The sequence below is a fragment of the Manis javanica genome, chromosome 9 (assembly GCF_040802235.1).
Source record: "Manis javanica isolate MJ-LG chromosome 9, MJ_LKY, whole genome shotgun sequence".
Classification (NCBI taxonomy): Eukaryota; Metazoa; Chordata; class Mammalia; order Pholidota; family Manidae; genus Manis; species Manis javanica.
In genome coordinates this window covers 88,115,331-88,136,452 of record NC_133164.1, presented here as the reverse complement: position 1 = coordinate 88,136,452, position 21,122 = coordinate 88,115,331, and the positions used below count along the sequence as shown (strand labels likewise).

General features: G+C 40.9%; 1 long non-coding RNA gene across 1 annotated transcript in view; it reads right to left on the bottom strand.

Annotated features, from left to right (window-relative positions):
• LOC118972345 (uncharacterized) overlaps positions 1-21,063 on the bottom strand; it is a 122,511-nt gene extending 101,448 nt beyond the window's left edge. The window contains exons 1-2 of the long non-coding RNA XR_012121175.1: positions 20,920-21,063; positions 12,420-12,604 (exon numbers count right to left, since the gene is read on the bottom strand). This is a non-coding gene — a long non-coding RNA (uncharacterized lncRNA). The remainder of the gene's footprint in view (positions 1-12,419; positions 12,605-20,919) is intronic.
• Between the last annotated feature and the right edge of the window lie 59 nt (positions 21,064-21,122).

Genomic DNA, 21,122 nt, shown 5'->3' with positions numbered 1-21,122 from the left:
GGTGAATCACTGCATGTCTGACTGCTGCCCCACATCCACCAGCAAGTGCAGCCACAGAGAAGTGAAAATATACGAGCTACAAAATAGTTTCGGTTTCGTGTCCACCCTCCAAAGCTCACACAGTAATCTCTTTTAGAGCCCTGCTAGAAAGGGAACATACAGGATAGGGAATTCTGGGAAAAACAGTGCAGCTTAGCCATGTTGACATAACAAAACTGCCACCACATAAAAAGGTTCACACTGAAAAATGTCTCTCAATTTCTCACCCTCCCAAACTAGTTACTAGTCACTGCTTCTTGTTTTCTTCCAGAAATATTCTACATACACATATGTATGTACCAAAATCTAGTACTTGATGTATTTTACACAAAAGATCACACACTACACCCAGTGGTCAAGATCTTGCTTTTTTTTTTAACTAAACAACATATCTTGGAAATTTTTCTACATCAATATAGGAATATTTGCCTTTTTTTTTAACAGCTGCATGATATTCTGTTGTATGAATATACCATGGTCTATTTAATTAGAACCTTATCAATGGACAGCTAGATTTTTTAAAAATCTTACTACATTAAATAATCTTACAAAAAATAGCCTGGCACATGCTTGCATGTCCTTAAAATTGACGCTTGTCATCAATCTTGTGTGGTATCAACTAAAACAATCCAGAAGGAGAGAGGAAAGGTGCCAATCAGCACACAACATCTACAGTTTCAATGAAGTTCCTTTCAGACACTCAGTCCACTTTAATGTCTGCCATTTGTAAATTCATTGTACACTTTTAGGCATCTGAGCCTTCCTCTGTCTCTGTCCTTGGTCATGGGCTGTATCTGAGACTGTTACATAAGGGCCCAGGAATCTCATCAGTAATTTAATCTTTATAGGATCACCCTCTAAAATGCTCATCAGTAAAAATGTTCTTAGTGATATAGATATAATCACTAAAAACAAAATAACATGGAAATCTATTGACAGATAAAACAAGTAGTTGACAAAGTTGAAAAATGATTCATTTGTTGTCCTGCCATCTTACTGTTCCATTTCCCAATGGCAGACCTTGTAACTATCAGATAGAAGACAAGCTGTTTCAGTACAAAAATGTGAAACCTGAAGGAAAAACAGATTGGCCAGTTTCTTTTCCTAAGAATATTTTCATTGATTTTTCCATTTATTGAGTGTTTGCTTGAAGGCCCTTTCATACTTGATCCCTAAGGATTTTATAAATATCACATTTGTTTCATTCATACTTTAAAGATCTGACCTTCTCTGGAGAGGAAATATTTTTCTTTTAGAAATTATTGTTTTAAAATATAAGCATAGAATGTCTTGACTCATAGCATAATGGTGGGGGAATAAGACACGTACACATAGAAGAAAACACAGAGTCATCTGTAATAGTGCATTCCAAAGCAATGTGTTGTACTGTCCTAAGAAAATCTCTCAAAGAACAGTGAGAGCTGAGCAGGACAACCTCACTGTCCCAGAGCTCTCTATTCCCACCTCCTTGAGCATCTTCTGATCACTCTGGTCCCTTCTGTCCCCAAAAGCCTGTAGTTCTAGAAGGCATTTACTGGACTGTATGTCAGGAACTCCAGACCCCAGAAAGTCCAGATTTTGAGCCACAAATGAAAGCAGGCTTAAGAAATCATGTGAAGTCACTTTTGGTCAGAACAAAATATAGAAGCATGAAAATAGAGAGAACTGGGTTGGAATTAGATTGAGGAGAGCCTAAAATGCCAGATTTTTAAGAAGAGAGTGAAAATATTACAATATCTTCATATGGTGGCAGATTGTAACTATACTCATTGTGGTGAGCACTTAACAATGTATCAAATTGTGGAATCACTATGTCGTGACAGTGAAAATAATATAATATTGTGTATTAACTGTACTTTATTTCAATAAAAATTAAAACAACACCAAACAAAACAAATAAATGAAACAGAAATAGACTCATAAGCACAGACAATGGATGGTTGGTTACCATAGGGGAGGTGGAGTGATTGGTGAAATAGGTAAAGGGGATAAAGAAATATAAACTTCGAATTATAAAATAAATTAGTCATAGGAATGGAAATACAGCATAGACAGTATAGCCAATAAAACTGTAATATCTTTGTATGGAGAAGGATAGTAACTACATCCTTCTTGTGGTAAGCATTTATAATGTATATAGTTGTCATATCACTATAACTACATAACTACATAAACTACACTTCTTGTGGTAAGCATTTATAATGTATATAGTTGTCATATCACTATGTTGTACATCTGAAATCAATATAACATTGTACCAACTATACTTCAATTTTTAAAAAATGTTTAAAGAGAGTGAAGTTAATCTGCACAAGCATAGGCCCCAAAGAATGGCTCAATAGGAAAATGCCTGATTAGGGACTTTGGGAAGGAATATTAATAACCATTTTAAAAGTGGATATACCCAAATACAGATAAGGAATATTAGAATTAGTACTTGAGAGTGGCTGATGTCCAGGTCTGTGCTTAAGCGATCTAGTGAGCTAGGCTACTTACAGAGCTCAAAAGATTTACAAACACATTAAGAAGTCTCAGCAGAGCCAAAAGCCAGCAGAGCTCCCCAGTCCCAGTCTTGGGCTTCTTCATGGAAAGGCTGCTTCAAAACTGAACCACTGGCCCCTGGCCATGTAATGAATCAGCTAGAGCGGGAGTGCTTCATGTGTGGAGTCCAAACAAGCTCCCATTGGGGCCTACAGACCAGCTCCTAATTAATAGGTTCTTGGCCCATAAGCAAGAGCAAAAATGTTTGCAATAATAAAAGGAAGACAGTGATCACTATGTAGGAGGGAGCTAACAAAGAAAGCAGAAGGGAAAATTATGATGGAAAGATGGCTCCAGGTCTAAAGTTAGCTGGTGGAGCAATAAGTCAAACCTTTATTTATTTGTTCAAACCAGATGTGAACAACTATATAAATTTGATTCCTACATTTGAAATTTAGTCTACACAGCAGATATGAGCAAACAACAACGTTGGTAGGATACAAAAATACAAACAAATCTCCATCAATTAATATTTTATGAGTGCCAACTTGGTGCATCGATAGTGTAGGGTCTGGGTGAGTTCACACAGAGATGATGAGCCACTAGGCAAAGATGTAGAAATGAGAAGTTCTGCCCCAACAAGATGGGAAGTCTGCCCCAACAACTTCTGAACTCCTGGACCTCTGAGATTCCTAAAGTACAATCCTTCTCAGAAGTCTTTTCTTCTTCTCTTCACTTTTAGAGGCTGCACCATCATGGGCCAGAGAGGGCTTGGGATTGGTGCTAAAGTGCTGGCACGTTAGAAGAGAGGATACCAAGAGCATAGATGATAAAAGACTAATTTAGAATAATCAGAAACAAGTCTTCAGAAGGTTTGAGAACATCCTTTTGTTCCTACATTTGATGTGTTTTCCCATTGCCCATCTTTTGGCATAAATTTTAACACACTTCAGTCTGATAATGGTCTCATGTACCAGAAACATATGTAATAAAGAACATCAGTCTTCAGAGACAGCAGTACGGTCCATACAGACAGCAATACAGACTTACATCAACAATTGGCTAGTGTTCTTAAAATATGTAAGTTGGCTTTTTGAAACCTATAACATTAACTGTAATAGAAACAGTGTTACAAATGGAGATTAGATTCCTGCACTAGCTCATAAAGCCTATTTAATAAAGTTCCTGGTAGTGTGTGTGCATTTGTAATGAAAAATATATAACATTGGACATGACTTTTTGGCAAATAATGATGTTTTAACTATGGGTTACACTTGGAGTAAAATTACAAAGGCTACCCTGGGAAATTAACTTACAAAAGTGTTTTCAGAGCAAGAGGTATTCTGAATTCCATCTCAGAATTTGGAAATAGGAAGAAAGTTACGCACACACACACACATACCATGTGTTACAGCAGAACACACCCACTTAGGCAATACTTGTTCTTGGGGTGGGGGGAATCCAGTGAGAGAATAAAGCTGGTGATTCTTATATGTAGGATGTTTCCATGTCAAGGATTTTCAATTTAGAAAACAAGCCTGTTTAATTTCTTAAATCATAAAGGAAAATTTAAGTCAAATTCATATCTTTTCTACATTTCCTCCTGAATTTTATATGATTGCCAAGCCACCCAGGCTTTCTGTTAGGAAGGACGCTGGGAACCATGTGCCTCAGAGAGCTGGTCTGGCTTCTGGCTCAGCTCCTTACTGACTGTGACTTTGGACAGACACTCTCACTTCCCTGGGCTCTCATTCATTCAAATTAAAAATGAGGACAGTAACATCTGCTACATTGGGAGAACTGATGTGAGCACCACATGAAATCATGATGGTGATGTTTAGTACTTTGGCTCTTTTCTCATGTTCACACTTTTTACTTTCTTGCCAACTCTGGAGGAAAACTAACTCTTTAGACTTTCATGGCCAAAACAGAAGGAAATATGTAAGAATCCCAAGGCACTTGGCAATTTTCATAGCCAAGCACCACACCTCTGTCTGCTCCCACCCCTTGTTGTCCTAATACCAGTTGGTACCAGGAAAAACACTGTTTTTTGTCTCTTACTCATCTTGTTCATCAATTTGGAAGTTCATACATGAGTCCAAGGTTTTGACTGTGGAGAAAGTTAAGCAGGATGTTTTTCTCACTCAACTACTTTTACAAATAAGTTCTCCACATGTCCAGTGACTACCAAAGTATCTACCCCAATTAAACCCACTCAGGTTTAATGGGTCCCTGTCAAGCAAAGAGCCCCTCTCCCTTCACCTAGTGACAACACACAGGGCTGCTCTAACGCCCATGATACGTTAATTTCTTGCCTGACTTTCTCTGCAGTTGCTCTTGACTCATACCTTGATGGGGACACACCGGTCACACAACGGAGCCATGACTCAAACAGCGATCAGTGAAACAAGCTCAACAGTGTAGCTACTTAGTTAATCATAAATCATCTTTATTCTCTCCTACTCCTTAAGACCAGGGTTCGCCCTTCCCAAAGCAAGCCCACGTCATCCCTTTGAGTAATGGGTTTGACAACCCCAACTCAAACACAAGCCTGCCCTGAGCACAGACTTATCAGGGCTGCTTGGTATGGACGAGGGAAGGTGCAGAGGGGAAGAACAATGGCGCCCTGACTGGAGGGGCAGGCACTGGGCAGGCGTTATCACCCCGCCATCAGAACAGGGCCACCACTTGTTTTCCTTTCTGTTGAGCGTGTGAGCTGGTTCCAGTGTACAGTACCGGCTGGTGTAATAGGCTGCTGCTGGGCCCCTCTGTTTGTGAGGTCTGTTGACACAAGGTGGAGTCCCGGTGATAGAGGCTGATTCCTGCCCTATTTTTCTGATAGCCATAAATGAGAGAAACATTACAGGTGGGCCCCTTTGCCCACAGCTAGGAAGTTCCATCTTTTTGGAGATGGAGGCTTTGTGCATCCTGGGAAGAGCTGTGCTTTCCCTTCCAGGAGAATGATATGCAAGGTCACTGAAGAAGGCACATCACAAAGAAAAGGTGTTTAGTGAAAAAATAAATATCACATACAACTGGTACCAAAAAGAAAAAGAAATAAGAATTTGAATTGCTACAGAAGTTGAGGCCTGTGGCTCTTCAGCCAAACCCTCCTCTCATCAAGATACCTACCAGACAGAGAAAAGAAGGACCTGACACCCATCTGAGACTTGAGCAGAATATGCCTTAAAACATCCCCCACGTCCTACAGTAATTCACAAGACCCATGGATTTGTAAGGGATCCCGCTGGAAGCTACTTGGATTTTTCGGTCTTTTCAAAAAAAAAACTTCAAAGTTTGCATTTTGCCACTTCACTGTTATGGAAGACCTACATTAGTACCTGTTTTCATTAGCCAAAAGAAACCTGAAGAAGATTTTCACTTTTACAAGAAAATGGCAGAAAGCAAAAATAGTGTTCAACCAGCACAATAGTTTTGCAGCCAGCAGCCAGAGTGGCGCCACCAAGCTCCTTCCGCCGGAACTACACTCAGCATCTCAGCAACCAGCCTCCAGAGTTTTGCACTGTCTGTGAGCATCTGCACTTTATCTTGATTTATTTTGGGTATCTGTTAGCAAGATGTGTCTGAGGTATCAGAAAAGCCTAAGAGAGGTTATTTTTTGGGTCCGGGAATGCTCAAAATTTTTTCCATATAGGTTAATGGTAATTGTCTCTTTGCTTTATGCCACTTTGGCTTAAGAAAGGTACCATATAGGAAGGCTCTACTTTCAGACAATGGGAAAATCTGTGCATCAGAGAATCAGGCCAAAAACCAAATAGCAGGTATGTTGCCACCCAATGGAAAGAACATTTTTTTTCATTGGATTTTTAGCACTGGGAGCTCATGTAGTGGTTAAGAGAACATTACAGAGCCGTAGGGCTGGATTCAAATTCCAGCTCCATTTACAAGCTCTGAGCCTCAGGCCAATTACTAATCCCCCTTGGCCTCAGTTTCTTCACCTATGAACTGGGGGTAGTACTATAAACATCATGTGTGTTTGAAGAATTAAATGAGGTCATCCAAACTCCGTGCTTTACGAGTGCCTGGCCTGTAAGAAGCCCCCAGTTACTGTTAGCTTTGGCCAGTACTTCTTCCAGTATAATCAGTGCTGTGGTTAGTTGATCTTATTATTATTATAATTATCACTATCCAGATTGGTAACAAGAAATATATTCAACTCCTTGAATCTCAAATTTCCTGTCTTAATATTTACTGATAGTAGTAGCATTGATAATGATTCCCCCCCCCCTCCGCTACCTCCCACGTTTAATTGTTTAATTGGGATCAGACCTGTGCTAAGTACTTCCCATTCCCTACCTCATTGAATTTCATAACTACCTATGAATTCAGGTACTTTTATTTTCCCACTTCACAGCCAAGAAAAATGGTTTAGTGAGAAGAGACCAAGTAACCTAGGTCGCACTGTAAGTGGCAGATGGCAGAAGTCTTAAAACCTGCTGGGCTTCAGGGGCCCAAAGGATTAGACCAATGATGAACCCTAAAGTTCCCTTCCAGTTCCTACATCTATTATTCTAGATCATAATTTTGCTATATTACCATCTGCTGCATATGCAAATATATTATATTGGCTCGAGTCTAATGATAAAGCTATTGCGACTTTTATAAAAGTTTTGCTCTAGCAAACTTTGTGTAAACAGGCTCATTTCTGTCTGTCTCTCCTCCCTTTGCTCCCAAAGCCTTCGAAGAACTCTTCCTCCATCTCAGGTGCCACCCCTTCTCATACATGCCCTTTCCACCTTTCCAGCGTCTCCCTTCTGCCGTCAGTCCACAACCTCCCCTCCTCCCTCTGCCATACTTACTCCAGGATTGCCCCGCATTCCATCTGCTTCCATGCCCTAAGCACTGCCTCTCTGAACATTATCAAGACCCAGTTCCAACCAGTGGCACTGCTGAGTCCATAGTCACTTCAAAAACGCAAAAAAGAACTCCACAAACATGAGCTGCTGCTCTTGACCTCTCCACACAGATCCAAATAGATTATTCCTTCTGTGGGAAAAGGGATACTTATATGTTCACATACATGCAGATTATCTGGGAATCTTGTTGAAATGCAGATTCTGATTCATGGCTCTGGCCTGAGATTCGGCATTTCTACAAGCTCCCCAGGATGCTGCCAGTCTCTTATGACCCCTGACCACACACCTTATCCTACTTAGGCCTCTGAACATCCCTTCAAGGCAGGCACACTGCTTACATCTTACAGATGAGAAATGGGCTGAGAGGGTAGGAGATGGACCAAAACCCCAGGGCGAGTGAGAAGCGGAAGAGGGATCTGAAACTAGCCAGATCTTTCTGACTCCATACAACCAAAAAGGAAAAAGAAAAAGAAAAGAAAGAAAACACACACACACATATGTATATATATATATAATGATATTTAGGTTATATCACTGTCCATCTCATTTCAATAACATGAACACTCATAAATGACAGGAAAAAACTTTCAGTCCTGCCCATGTCAGCACTTAAAAATCTGTAGGTGTGAGTAGAAATGTGTAAGGATCTGTTATATGGGAGGCCTGTTCCCTTCATTATGAGCAGGCCCCATGGAGAAGTTTTCCCTTGGAACTCTACACTTTGTTACTGATTAAACTTATTGACTCTAACACCCGTTTTTTCCCCTAGCAACCCAGTCCCATAGAAACCTCACAAAGACAGGCATTTCATAATTAGTTTTAATTATGAAAGTCAGAGTGTGAATAATAGGGATCATTAATAGTGAGTCACTGCCAGCTTACAAAGTAGGAACAGGATGTTAAGTCATAAGAAAGGGGACATGGTCTTTGCTTCTTCAAGGGCGAGAAACATCAGCAGTAGCTATAAGTTACTCAAAAGTGGGATGCCTTTCAGGGGGCCCTGTGATCTAGTTGGAATATGTGTGTAGGGTGGGAGGAAGAAAAAGGAAGATACAAATTAAATAGAAAATGCAGAGGATAAAGCAGCAAATATCCAAAAGATTATCAATGGCCAGCACTCCTGTGAGTGGTAACAGGAAGACTGAAGAGTCCACGGGTATAGCAACTTGAGGAATAATGGGATTTGGAGGGAATGGTGTTCCTGACAAAGGCCCAGGGAATAGGGCAATGAACCCAGGTATTCTCAGGAAGGAGAGGAGGGGCAGGAGGGACCTCTGCCCAGGAGACAGAATGGAGAAATCCTGGTAGCTTGCCTGATAAATGGAGGGCTGATCACTTTAGGGTCTTGGCAAGCCAGGCCAAAGAGTTTGGTCATCACACAGTAGGGGAGTGCTTAGAAGAGCCAGTGGGCAGGGTAATAAATAGTAAGCCAAGCATCTCTGGTCAGGAAAAGTGGCTTTGGTCCCTGGCATTACCATTTAGTAGCTAAAAAATGGGAAGAATCACACCTGTGAGCCTTAGATACTCTTATGTGTAACTTGGGCATAATAATTGTTCCTCACAATATTCTTTCTGCAGTCCGTAGTTCAAAATAATAATCATAAATAAAAAAAACTAGGTGAAGAGAATGCTAACGGCACAGAGGAGGGATGGAGTGATGGGGGACCTGGCACCTGTCTAGCTCTGACACACAGATCATTTTCAATTTGGTGGCCCACATCCTGGTCCCAGAGCTGGGCCAGGGGACCCACAGCCAGCTGCCCCATGTCCAGTATATCCCTACAGGGGAAGGGTTGGGAGAGGGGATGGAATAGTCCAGGGCCTTTGTGGGAGGTAGCAAGCTCTCCAGTGACAAGCTTGCCACAGGGCCTTCCTGGGCCCTGCCTGGCATTAGACAGGAAGGAGGCACCTCCAAACAGGCCGGAAAAGGCAGAGACACCAGGGCCTCTCTGTGGTACCTGCCATCACTCCTTAGCTAGGGCCTTCCAGAGGGGGCAGAGAGGAACAAGGACAGGAAGAGCAGCCATCTACTTCAGGCAGGACCCTTGTCTTCTTTGTGTGACATGAGCCAGGGGTCCCAAAGGAGGATGTTCAGTTTGTCTTTTTGCTAATCGAGTAGATGAACAAATAGCACAAGGCCTCTAGGAACAATGGAGAAAGAGTCAGACCAGAAGGGACTCAAGCCAGGATTCCTGCTCCTGAAACACGAGGACCAAAGGCCGCTTGGGAGAAAGATCTGCGGCTGGGCTGGAAGTGACCTACAGGCCTGTCCTTCTGGGTGGATCTCAAAGGCTGCTCCTGGCCTCCAGGCTCAGAGGACTATATGCCTTCAAGGATTCATTATTCAGTAAAAAGTCAGATTTTGTTTAGAAAACAAACATTTCCTGCATCTGAGTGGGACATGTTTGCATAATTACACTACTTATCATCACAACAACCCTGTCATTTAGATATTTTTAATCCCCATTTTACAAACGACAACATTAAGGCTCAGAGAAGTTGCTCCAAGTTCCAGGATTCAGTCCTCTGCTTCCCTCCTGCCCAGCCCACCCTTTTTTTCCCAAGATGCCACAATCAAAGCTTTCTTGCTTCCCTTTTTTCATAGCCAGAGGCAACATTTGGGAACCTGTTCTAACATGATTCCTCTGCCATATTTGCCCATTATGACGCACCTACAATTGCCTTTTTAGACTGTCCCCTATGCTGTTCCTGAGGAGAAATATTACTATGGAGATATTAGTACATAATCACTAGTAATAAAAATGGCTTTCATTTCTTGAGCCTCTTCTGTGTGCTCAGCACATGAGTTTGGATATGTGATCTTATTCAATTCTGTAATTATTCCTATTTTATATATTAGGATCCTAGAACACAGAAAGACAAGCCCACCTGCCCAAGATCACACAGGTAGTGAGTAATGAAAGTAGAATTTGAACACATGACATTTGAACTGAGAGCATTCAGTTTTAAGCCCTGGACTTGATGCACACACATACACCCTCAACCTGTTCTTCTTTCCTGTCTTGATCATTTGTGGAGATATTCATAAATGACAGAAGAATGACAATTTAGGAGTGATCAAAACAGAATAAACATATGGCAAGTAAACAGGTCCCAGGGGCTCTCTGTGAGAAATGGCATCACCATCTACCGAGCTGCTCCAGCAAGATATCTAAGGCAGCTTGATTTAGTGTATTTTCACATATCTTCTGATAACTGTGAAACAGGCAGACTCTTATTTAAACTAACCTGTGATCATTCTATACAACAGAATTTGAATCTTTAAAATGCTGATTATTCCTCCTGAGCTATAGACATTAATCTCTATTTGGTCAAGCCGTGAAGCATGTCATACACGTCAACCTAAATCTAATTCTCTGCTGACAAGCACCGGCCCTCCTCCAAACAAGTGAGCTATCCAGTCTAAGATAAATAGAACCTTTTATGACTAGCCACATTGTTGTCACTTCTAAACAATCCTACAGGAAAGAATGCCCATTACCAACATATTTGTCAATTGTAAATTGTCATCATTAAAACCAACAAAGTTTAAACCTTTCAAGTGTCTGGAGGTTAGAATTTGGGGAGCTGGATTGGGGGTTGGAAGAGGAGGTTGTATCATTAAAAAGAGTTTGGAGGGAACGTCCATCTAATCTAAGAAATATATCCTAACCTTTAAGGAGCTATGCATACCTTAGAATAGCAGAAGGCAAAAAAATATTATTACCCTAAAATTTACTAGCATGACACTTTTCATGGTGGGGGAATAAATGGAAACTCTGGCTCACTCATCACTGGCTAGATTCCCAGCCTGGCCAATGGGAAGTACGTTTCCAGGGTCCATGTGATCTCCGGCATGGATTGAGGCCACCAACAGCAGGCTTTCAGCACTGTAGTCCCACTTACATACCCAAGACGCGCCATCCACATCCCGCACAGACTGCGCAGACTGATAAAAACACATTGTCTGCCTACCAGGACCCTCCTGCCAGCCTTGCCATGTTTGCTATTAACCATATTGTAAATATTCCCTTTACTTAGCTGAGACCTTTCCATTAAGTGTTTGGAGGCAGGCAGCCTTCCGGTGTCAAAGACCTGAAGTGCTAGAAGACGCAACCAGCTTCCACTGAAACAAGTGTGGTTATAGTCTGACTTTGAAAAGCTCTTTGGCTTTTGGCCTCAGAGTCTAAGAGAATGCAGTCGTCAACCGGAATGAAAAACAGTCACTGTTCTGTGCAGACTCTGACACCACTGTTTGCTCTGTGGCTCACTATGCCCACGAAGTGACACCCGCCGCTCAGAACAACAAAAGTAGCCCATCTTAAAATTTGCACAAAACTGAGCCACTCAGGCAGTGTATAAAGCCCTTTTCGATAAAAGCAATATTTTAAAGTACTCATCAAAATACTGTCACAATTTTTTAGACTTTACAAAGCTCTTCTCGCATTACAGAGATGCTCACGTGAATGCTGAATTAGCCTTGCACCTTGTAAAGTGTTGCTCCACGAAATCTGCTACAGAACACTTTTGACTAGAACTGTATTTTAAGGAAATGTAAGGGGCAGTCTCAAAAACCAAGAGCCATATCAAAACAAAGACAAGCATTCTGTCCACATATAATCAGATCAGTAGGTTTTACAGAATAGAAACATTAATGTTTGTTTATTTAGCCAAAGGCCTGTATGTATGATGTTTATTAGCATTCCAAAAGAGGATTAGATGTTTTTTAACTTGCACAGTGATGAATTCTACCTTTTCATTCTTTCGGGTGGTGTGGGGGGGTAGGTAACAAATATGGTGGTGGCAAGAGGAAAGGTTTTGAACACAGAGGGTCTTCAGTCAATCAGCTTTGACCATTTCACTGTCTGTGGCCTGGGCTACTTTCTATTTTTCTACTAATCGATGTGACAGGTTTGTAGTGGTGACAAAATAAAATCACGTATGTTGTGGCCTGCCATGCCGTGGGAGCCTCATACTTTTTCTAATCCTTCCTTGTGGTGAACACCCCTAAAGTAGACATACCTGGTTTTGGAGTCTCCCCATCACCTGCATGCCTCTCACTTGAGAATCTGGCTCACGTGGTTCGGTCACGCAGGGTACGCTGGCCAGGCCCAGCATTGCAGAGATTCCTTCTGCTATTCCCAAATTCTTCTCATTTTTTAACACTGTGTGTCCTTCTCCTCAGGTCAAAGGAAAGGGTATGATCTCTACAACAAAAAACAGACATTTTTCCCAGCAGCCTGTTGAATACTCCCTAATCGCACCTCTGCGTCCCAAGGAATGATGTAAGTACCCCAGAGGAATTCCTCATCCAGCCTTCTTACCTTTCCTTGCTGGGACCTGGGTTGGCTGTTACAAATACTTTTGTGTAATTTTAGAAAATATGATCTAAAAACAAGCGAATATCTCTGTTTGTGCTGTCCTTGGACTGATATGGTTAAAAAGGGATCATTAGTTTTAAGTGACATATTCCCTGTATCTTATCCACACCATCAAGTGCTAGCTTTCATATTTTGTAGATTGAGCAGTCCAACCATTGACCCCCATCTCCATGTGCCCATGGTCGAGCCAGAAGGGCCACCCTTCACTCTGGCTTTGCAATCAGGAGGCTGACAGCCGCCCATCCAGTCCACAGTCAGAGTCTCTGCTGGTGACTCTCTCCCCAAGCAAGTGGCCTCCCTTCCCCCACTTTCCCAAACATCTTGGTCATCTCAAACAAACCGATTACACTCAGGCTGTCTAAACAAACAGCAGCACAATTCCCCAGCCCAGAGCCCCAGCTGAGGGATTCCCCTGGGCCCACTCTCACCACCTCCAGCCCCCACACACTTTCGGGCAGCCCAGTCAATGGCTCTGAGTTAAAAGTGGGCAATTTTACGCATCTAAATGTTTGCAGACACTTGGTAAAATGTCCCAGGCCAATTTCCAAAGGACAATACCTCCACACTGCATTTGTTTAAGCAAGAGATCCCAGATAAGAGGGGGGTTACCTCCCCTCTTCAAACGCCAAGAATGCATGACAGAGGCTGGAGGCAATGCTGCGGGAGGTGGGGGTGGGGAGCAAATTCCAATGGAACAGGGGATACCTGAGTCCCTCTCTCCACTTCCACCCTCCCTTCAAAGAATAGACTCACTCTACAGAGAATATGAAATCAGGGAGTTGATGGGATTTTAAAAATATTTCCCAAATAAGACAACTGAGACAGGGAAGGGTGCAATTTTCACTTCTACAGCTGGGCTCAACCTAAGAGACCCACCAGTCCCTGAGAAAGGACTGGCCATACCTTCCCCACTGGGCAGCCCTCATCCTGTGAAAAAACATCAACGTCCAATAACTCACATTTCCCGTTGGTACATTGAAAAGAGAAAGAACCTATCAGGCCGACCTCTAAGTCTCTCCAGGCCATTTTTGCAAGGGCTGCCACCAAACCTGTAAGGAACCACAGTTCGAAGGGTACCATCTACAATTCATTTACTCATCCAGCAAATGTTTAGAGTAGATTACCTACTTAGACCAAGTCCATAACAGTATAGGGGTTGGGAGCAAAGTCTAGACTCTCACATATTATAGAAAGTGATAACTATCTTAAGAGACAAGCAAACAAAGACGCTTGGAGTTCAGAGATGATTCTGGCTAAGCAGAGGTAAGCTTGTGGGAGAAAGCTTTTCAAGGTAGGAGCTATTTGCTTCAATCCTTGACCAGTCACAGTGAGGGTGAGAGCCCACTCCGAAATCTGACTCTGCCCCGCATGTTTCTAATTCTTGCTTCTAGTTCTTCTTTAGCCTTCACCCATTAAAACAGAAGTTCTTATTTTCTAAGTTACAGACTTAGAGAATCTCTGGACTTTCTCTCTTCAGGAAAAGATACATACATAAAAATATAGCACACAATTTCAGAGGATGCCCAGATTTACCTAGGAATCTCAGGTTAAGAATCCTTATTGAATGTTGCTGTTGACAGCCCCATTTTTCACAGGAAGTTTGAGAAAAAAGCAAAATTTCTGTCTATTCTTTACATGTTTATCCACATTTTTTTGAGTTACATAATATTTGGGGTCTGCAAAACCCTAAATGAGAAAGGAAAGGGTTTCTTTATTTTCCATGCCATTTGAAAAGCCCAGTGACCTGAATAACGACACCTTGGGAGAATCCAGAAAGCCACCAGGATACGAGGCTATCATATCTCACCTATAAAAAGCCTGTTTGATCTTCTTTGGGTTGCAAATTCTGAAGCTGGTTTTTCAAAAGCCCAAAAACTGACACTCAAGAAGTGTCTTTCATAAAGCAATCTCAGACTTCAACATTTTTCTTCTACAATATCTGAGAGCTGTGAACCCATGTGGAGAGATTCTGACTTGGTGACACTCCACCAAGACGGGCCAGTGTGTGGCACTGAGACTTGCTCCGATCTGCACACCACACATGTTACGTGAATGAAAAGAAGTAAGTAATTGAGAGAGTGAATGAGAGGTTTTATGATAGAATAAATGGGACAGATATACTTATGGTAAGAGCAAAAGTTTAGGTCACTTTATACTACAGTTCATTCCAGAATACTGTGTGTAAACAAAATAGATGTTTTAAAGATTGATTTGATGAGAAATTTAAAATTTGTATACCAGGCAAGCTCATAACTTAAAGATATTAGATAACATATCCTAATAACACAGAAAAATATTTTTAATTTAACTTTTAAGATAATTGTAAATTCACATGCAGCTATAAGAAAAAATACAAAGAGATCCTGTGTACCTCTACCCAATTTCCTTGAACAGTAACACCTTGCAAAACTATAGTAAAATATCACACAAAATACTGGCATTATCACAGTGAAAATACAGAACAGATCCATCACTACAAGAATCACTCCTGTTACCCTTTTAGAGCCATGGTCACTTTGCCTCCACTCCACCACTCCTTAATGCCCAGCAATTACGAACCTGTTCTTCATTTCTATAAGTTTGTTGTTTCCAGAATATTATATAAATAGAACCATGCAGTATATAACCTTTTGGTTTTTGGCTTTTTTTCCCACTCTGCATAGAGCCCTTGAGATCCATCCAGGTTGTTGTGTGTATCAGTCATCTGTCCCTTTTTATTGCTAAATAGTATTCCATGGTATGGAGGTACCATCATTTGTTTCACAGTTCATCTGTTGGAAGACATCTGAGTTGTTTCCAGTTTGGGAAATGAAGTCATTCTAAACATTCATGTACAGGTTTCGTGTGAATGTTTGTTTTCATTTCTCTAGAATAAATGCCCAGGAATACAATTACTGTATTACATCAAAGTTGCATATTTAGTTCTTTAATAAACTGAAAAACTGTTTTTCAGAGTAACTGTACCCTGTTATATTCCTGCCTGCAACGTATGCTGGTCTTCTGCACATCTTTGCCAATAGAAACAGTGTTATCACTACTTTGTATTTAGCCATTCTGATGGGCATCTAGTGATATCTCATTATGGCTTTAATTTGCATTCCTTAATGGTTAATGATATTAATCATTTTTTCATGTGCTTTTTTGCCATCTGCATATTCTCTTCCATGAAATGTCTCTTCTTGTCATTTGCCCATTTTCTAATTGGATTGTTTGATGTTTTACTGTGTTTTGTGGGTTCTTTATATGATCTAGATACTAGTCCTTTGTCAGATACATGCTTCCAAATATTTGTCCCAGTCTCTAATTTGTTTTTCATCCTCTTCACATGGTCTTTCGTAGAATAAAAGTTTTTAATTTTAATGGAGTATAATTTATCATTTATTTTTGGGGGTCATGTTTTTTGGCATCAAGTCTAAGAGAACTCTCTGCATAGTCCTAGATCTTGAAGATTTTCTTCTATGTTGTTTTCCTAAAATTTTCCTTTTCAATGTCTATGATCAATTCTGACTTGATTTTTGTGTAACTTGTGAGACATTGAGGGATATTTTTTTGCCTGTGGATGTCCAATTGCACCAGCACCATTTAATGAAAAGGTTATCTTTCCTCCACTGAATTGCCTTCTCACTTGTGTCAAAAATTAGTTGGGCATATTCAATTGAGTCTATTTCTGGGTTCTCTATTCTGTTTCATCAGTCTATGTGCCTGCCTCTCTGCCAGTACCACACAATCTTGATTATTATAGCTAGATAAGCCTTGAAATCATGTAGACTGTTTCTTCCCATTTTATTCTTCTTTTCCCAAAATTATTTTAGCCATTCTAGTTCCATAAGACATTTTAGAATTTTAGAAATAACTGAGTCTTGCTGAAATTTTGATAGGAATTGCATTAAACCTATATTTCAATTTGGAAAGAACTGACAACTTTACTATGCTGAGTTTTCCAATGCATGAGTGTGGAATATCTTTCATTTATTTAGATCTTATCTGATTTTTCTTTCATCAACATTTTGTAGTTATCAATATACAAGTCCTATGCATGTTTTGTCAGATTGGCACCTAAGAATTTCTTCTTTGCTTTTATGACTATAAATGGAGTTCTATATTTTTTGGTGCCATATTGCCATTATTAATATGTAGAAATGAAATTGATTTGTGTATGTTTATATTGTACCCTTTCTAGTTCTAGGAGGTTTTTTTAGATTCCTTGGGATATTCTATGTAGGCAATCATGTTTATAGGAACGTTTTTATTTTCATCTGTTTAATCTGTGTGCCTTTTATTTCCTTCTCCTGCGTCATTGCACTGGCAAGGACTTTCAGCACTGTGTTGAGAGAGAGTGGTCACAGCAGACATCCTTACCTTGTTCTTGATCTTAGGAGGAAAACATTCCATCTTCTATGGTCAAGTCTAATGCCAGCTGTAGGTTTTTTATAAATGTATAAATGTTCTTTATCAAGTAGAGGAAGTTCTCTTCTATTCCTATTTTTCTGAGAGATTTTGTCATGAATGAGCATAGAATTTTGTCAAATATGTCTTGAAAAACTTGATCGATATAATCATGTGATTTTTTTCTTCTTCTGCCTATTAATATAGTGGATTACATTGACTTTTTTCAAATGTTGAACCAGTCTTGCATCCCTAGAATAAATACCACTTGGTCATGGTATATAATTACTTTCATATATTATTGAATTCTATTTGCTAACATTTCATTAATAATTTTTAGATTTGTATTCATGAGGAATATTGATATGTAGTTTTCTTTTTTGTACTGTCTTTGGTTTCAGTATCAAGGCAATAAGAGCTTCATAAAATGAATTGGGTAGTGTTCCTTCTGTTTCCTGGAGAAAAACTGTGTAGAATTGGTGATAATTCTTGTTTAAACATTTTATAGAATTCCCCAATGAAACCATCTGGCCCTAAAGATTTATTTTTTGTAGTAGGACTAATTATGAATTCAATTCCCTTATAATTATAGAGCTATTTAAATTGTGTACTCCAGATTGGAGGAGTTATGGTAGTTTGTATTTTTCAAAAAATTGGTCATTTCATCTAAGTTGTCACAGACCTAAGTTTATGGATGTTGAACTGTTTATACTATTCCCTTACTGTCCTTTTGATGTCTTCAGTGTATATAGTGATAGCCCCTGTTTCACTTCCAATATTGAAATCTTGTGTCTTCTGTCTATTTTCTTTTTTTTTCTTTCTCTCTTGCAAGAGGTTGAGTTTAATTGATCTTTTAAAAAACCAGCTCTTGCTTCATTGATTTTGTCTATTGTTTTTCTGTTTTCGATTTCATCATTTTCAGTTCTTACCTTTGTTTCCTTTCTTCTCTTGTCATGGGTTTATTTTCTCTTCTTTTCCTCTTTCTTGAGGTGGGGGCTTAGATTATTGAATTGCAAGTTTTCCTCTTTTCTAATATAAGCATTTAATGCTATACAATTCCCTCTCAACACTGCTTTAGCTGTAGCCCACAAATCTTAGTATGTTGTATTTTAATTTTCATTCAGCTCAATATGCTTTTTTATTTTCCTTAATACTTCCAAAAAGAGACTTCATTCTTTGTGTTTAGCTTCCAAATGTTTGGGATTCTCCTGTTACCTTTCTGGTATTGATTCCCAGTTTGATTCCATTGTGGATATAGACACTCAGTATTTCTATTATTTTAATTGTATCTTTACATGCATCTTTACATGTATCTTTAAATACATCTTTAATGTATTATATATTTCATAAATCGAGTTTACTTTAAAGTGGTCTACCAATATCCCCAATAGCTTATTTGTGAGTGCTTCCAGCTTCCTGTTTATCTGAGGACACTAGCCCCTTTGGGTTTCATTGGATGAGGCTATTTTCCTGAGCAAGAATCTGAATCTTCAGTTTAAAAGTCTATCTTTTTCATCTGCAGTCTCAAAACTAGAAATGCCTTCAGCTCTAAATGTTACCTTTTATGTCACATCTTCTTTCTGCACCAGACTGCTGTCCACATGAAAAAGTGGGAAGGTGGCTAAACAGAGGTCTTTACAGAGATGAGAGTCCTTACTTTGCTAAACACCAACTAAGGAGAGCTATAATATATGCCCCCACTTTCACCTCTCTATCAATCTTAAAGAGCCAAGAACAAAAAGAAAGTAAGTTTAGAATCATTCTCCAAAAATCCCCCAGTTGGTAAGGAATGTAAAACAGAGGAAACATTTTCCAAAAAAACTGGTAAAATCAAGCAGAGGGATAGGGATAGGAAAATTTTCTCATTCCTTCAATTGGCTTTTATAATTTTGACCACCACAATTTCCTAACAGTAATCTATTAACTCATTGTGGGCTCTGAAAATCCCCTGATGGATTCTGTAGCCCAGGTGAGCCAGCCCTGTACATCCTATAATCTGTATTTCCAAACGGACTTGTTAACTCCAATAAAAAAAACAGAAGCCTGTGCCCATGCCCTTTACTGGATTACTCAGAGCGGGGTGGGCCCTGATTCACTTCCAAAGGCTCTAATGAGCAGGTCAGGGATGTTTTCCCAGTAGAGACCCACTTCTCTGCTCCAGCCCCTCCTGTTCTTCCCCTCCCAGGATAAACACAAAGCAGAGACCAAACTCCCAGCAGGATGACCTATAAGTGACCCTTGGACTGACCTAACACTCTGGTCACTCTCACCAACAGATTTGTTTATCTTGGAACCTCAGAGCCTCTGCACCCAAAAGTTTTGGCTCTAGACTCCAAGTCCTCCCAAACGAGCTGTCAGTCTCACAGCTTCAGTGTGTGTGAGGCAGATGCATGATAACCTGAGTTTATTTACCAAAATCTGATGTTTATGCTGTCCAGCAATGAGTGGGGGCTTTGGGCTGCTGAGTTTAGCAACTGGGGAGCCAACCAGTCCTCTCCGTCAGGCTTGGCCTCACACCACAGAATTATCAGTGGGCCTGACAGCGGTCTCCCTCAGTGATTAAAGGTCCCAGGGCGACCCGGATTTGGCATCTCCAAGGGAGGGGTCTGTGGTCAGGCCATTCCCCTAGAGCGTATTTTAATGAAGCATAAGAGGCACAGCTACAACCGAGGCGGGGACTGGGATTGCCAGGGAGAGCTTGGGCTTCTAACCCCAGCACATCACGAGGCTCTTCTGACGAGACTATGGCAAAGTTTACACACAATACTGATACCCTGATACTCACCTAAAGGCAAATACAGATGTTGTCCCTCATTTGGGCACTGAGTGATGATCAATAAATCCAGAAACAGAGATAGGGGTACTAAATTTTTTTTAAATAGGTTTTATTTTTCTAAATACGATCACTTAAGGAACCCCATCTGACACATTTTTCTGTTGACATTTCAGTGGTAATCCCAAGGGAATTAAGCCTATTCAGAGGATTGAGTTCATTCTTATTCAGGCCTTCCCCTACGCAGTTTATTTCAGGATGTTGTTTTCCAGCGGTGAAGGAAGGCAAACACGGATTTTTAGATAAATGAGGCCAAGTCAAGAAAGATGACCAAGCTGATTACAGAAATGGGCTTTTTTCCCCTCCTAGCAGAAAATACAAATAGATCTGAATCTTCAAGGAACGCTTTTATTCCACAGACCAGATGAGGCAAGGGAGAACTGTCCCCTCAGAGCAGTGCAGAAAGAGGTCTCTCCTCCCCTTTTATCCCATTAAAGTCCTGCTGGTCAGTGACTGAGAAGGCCCCTCTAATCAGCGCTGGCTTAAATAAACCTTCTGCCTGGGCACCCAGCGCTCCGTCGGCGCTGCGGGCCCATCCATCACTGTCACCTTCGCCGAGCTGCTGCCATGACAGTTCATGATCATTAACCAGCCCTGGCGTGCTTTGTGTTAAAGTTAAGACACATCAAACGCAGAAACTCCACAGTGCCTTAAGTTAAAGGAGACGTGGATGCTCTGGGCAGAGTCGGCTAAACTTGACATACACAGGGCTTTGCCAAAAAGGTGAAAATGAGCCCTGGGCAAAAAATGGCTCAGGCTCCCTTCTCACGCCTGCCCCCTATCTGCCGTCAGGAGGCAGAACCCAGGTGGAAAAGAGCCACGACAGAGACACAGCCCACGGCTCCTTCCAGCACCCTAGCGGGCTGCCAGAGGAGACGCCCGTGCCTGAGCCTCCCTGCCAGCCCCCCAAGGGCACACTCACAAGAAAACACCTCCCCGCTCTCCTCCGCACTCTCTTCTAGCTCTTTCACAAAACCTTCTCACTCACGGGCTCAAATCCCGGAGAGCAATGTGGGTTGGACAGTTTCTGTTTCCGTCTCGCAACGTGTACAGTATGTAAGTGACAGAGCGCGTGGAAGGCCTGTGTGTATCTGGGTGATGCTGCTTACACGTCACAATATCCCT